The sequence below is a fragment of the Trichoplusia ni genome, chromosome 4 (genome assembly GCF_003590095.1).
Source record: "Trichoplusia ni isolate ovarian cell line Hi5 chromosome 4, tn1, whole genome shotgun sequence".
NCBI lineage: Eukaryota > Metazoa > Arthropoda > Insecta > Lepidoptera > Noctuidae > Trichoplusia > Trichoplusia ni.
This window is the reverse complement of record NC_039481.1, coordinates 12,090,929-12,093,701: the sequence shown is the minus strand read 5'-3', so window position 1 is coordinate 12,093,701 and position 2,773 is coordinate 12,090,929. Positions and strand designations below refer to the sequence as shown.

At 34.3% G+C, this 2,773-nt stretch overlaps 1 non-coding gene across 1 annotated transcript; it reads left to right on the top strand.

Moving 5' to 3' along the window:
• The first annotated feature begins 888 nt into the window (after positions 1-888).
• Trnag-gcc lies at positions 889-959 on the top strand. Its single transcript has one exon. It is a non-coding gene; the product is annotated as a tRNA-Gly (tRNA).
• Positions 960-2,773: the final 1,814 nt, after the last annotated feature.

Below are 2,773 nucleotides of genomic sequence, written 5' to 3'. Positions count from 1 at the left end.
TTCTGGTATACTTCAAAATTAAATCCAGCTGATAATTTTCGTTCGTAAATATAAAACAGTAAATAATCTTCGTTACAAGTAGAACCAGACAGCTGTGTAGCAGGACCACTACATCAATAAGATCTTAGCATTTGCTGGCCAACCGATGAATTCTTAGCTAAATGTGGGTGGCGGCTGGAAGCTACGACGTACAGCTCCTATAAATATTGACTGTATTTAAGACGACTTTACCAAAAATATAGCGAAATACTTTAGATTCTGGAGGTAAGATATTATATTTGTCTGACATAGGATCATACTAAGGACATGCTCACGCATCAAAAACGAAAAAAGAAAAAGAAAGGTAAGAACATATTCGACTTATATGGAAATAAAGTTTATTAATCGATTTCTGTATAAATTAGAAACGTGAGAAGAAGATCGAAATTACGGTAAATACTTTGAAAGCAATAAAAATTCAAACATTACTATAGTTTATTGCTGTGTTTACTACCAGTTGAAGTTTTACCGAACTCCAGAAGTATTTGTAGCCTGACAGTATGATGTAAACTTTTACCGGCAAACTACTGGTAGTAAGATCTATCGACAAAGTTGAGACATCGAAATACATTCGAAGTGTATTGCCACGTTTTTCTCAAATAAACGCAAACAAGTTACTTAGGCCAAAAAATAATCTATTTAGTTAACATCTATAACAAACAGAAGAATTGAGTACAGTTCAAACTGAGTTATAAACATGAAACGTGGATCGTAATAAATGTTTAGGTATAGAATTGTATTGAAATACTGATGACGTCAGATCGATGGAGCGTGACTGTTGGCTAGTGGCGATGCGCGTAATCAGTTGCGGGTCAGGCGTGATCGTCTGATTCTAAAAACATTGTATGAGCATCGGTGGTTCAGTGGTAGAATGCTCGCCTGCCACGCGGGCGGCCCGGGTTCGATTCCCGGCCGATGCAATCTCTTTTTGAATCTTATCATCAATATAAATCAATAATTATGGTATTCAAAAAGAATAATTATTATAATAACTTGAAAAAAAAACTATTTTTTTAGGAAGTAATCGAAACAAAAAACCTATTGCAGCCAATCAACGAAATAACTCCTCAAGTCCAAAGAAGTAACACCAATATTCAGTAACCCGCTTCTAAGAGATAAGTATAATTTTATGTCTATACGTACATGTATAAATATACATTTTACCGGTATCTCTCCCTCGACATACAGTGTGTCTGTTATCTAGAACGGATCTTAAAATAATCTCAACGTATCTATTGACACCGCCTCGATTCGGAGCTAAAATTATACGGAACATGACTCCAGTGAATATGGCTTCCTCCTTTAAGAAATGTCTCTTTGGAAAACATTAGATAGATACAACATACTATTGTGAAGCTTCAGGCGTATCTTTTTCTTAAACGACACGAAGGTACCTACACATATACACATAAAAATCATTTATTTTTACATGCACGAAAATAGAAACCATACTTTACTTCTTGGTATTCTCATAATTATATGGACTTCCGACAGGCTGCTGCTGCGTATTACAGTAATACCTGCAAGCGCACATGTCTGAGAGAATTTAAATATGACGATATTGACTGATGTAGAGAATGTTACCCTGTTAATGCAAATATAATATCCCAACCATACCACTTCCATCCAATAATTAAAGATAACAAATCCGATAATTACATGAGCCATGTTCCAGAATGTTCTCCATTAGAAATCCAATCGACGATTCCTTTATTAATAGGGAATGCAGTGAAAACGTTACGTTACATTACACCAAATAACGTTATTGGCGACTCCGTGATAAATTACAACAGACCTGGCTCCATTCTCTTTGAAATCGAAAAGCTATTACACGTATAACATATGCGACTTAAATCCTGTGAAATTCAATTGTATTATATTCGTTTTAATTAATGGATAACGAACGGGCGGATAATGGCGCGAATTTAATTTATATGGCGGAGCTAAAACTGTTAGTTTGATGTCTTTCTTTTAATTAAACCGGTGTACCAATTACCGATGAAATGTAAATTACATTTGATTATGGCACACATTTCTATCAAGGTTAAGCACTGTAATACAAGTTTCTACTACTTTTTATAGCTATTTGTCAAACCGCGGCAAAGGCGGCAACATATTTTACGCAAACAATTATAACAAAGATGGTTTTTGACACATTTTCGTGGTGCATAAAAGCATGTGTCACGGCAGCTGCAAGACACGACAACTAATATAAACGTAGTCCCGCCATTCTGGAGCTCGGCTGCGATCGCGCCAAATTTGCTTCAACATTTAAAATGTCCGCCGACAACTCGTAAATTTGTTTTACATAAAAAAAAACTTTTATTGCCTCTCGTGCGTAAAATTTTGATAAAACATAAAATACAACAAGTAAAATGTTTGATTCACTGCCCTCAGATAGAGTTGTAATTATACCCGTTTTATGCTCTTAATAAAATTCTACTTTCTTTGCTACGTAAAATACTTGATGATGATAGAAGATTCGCCTTGTTTTATGACTTTTGTATATGATGATATTAAAATTTTGTGCCAACGATTGATTTTTATAGGTCTCTTATAAAAAACTTCAGTATTTTATCTAGAACATGCAAAAATATCATTTTCTGAAATCAATAGTCTCAACTAAGAGACTCTACGTTCTCCCCAATTTTCAGAAGTCCCTTTAAAGATTAATAAGAATATCAGAATATAATAATTTCTGAGAAAAATGTATTTTATCTGTAAGAACGTACAG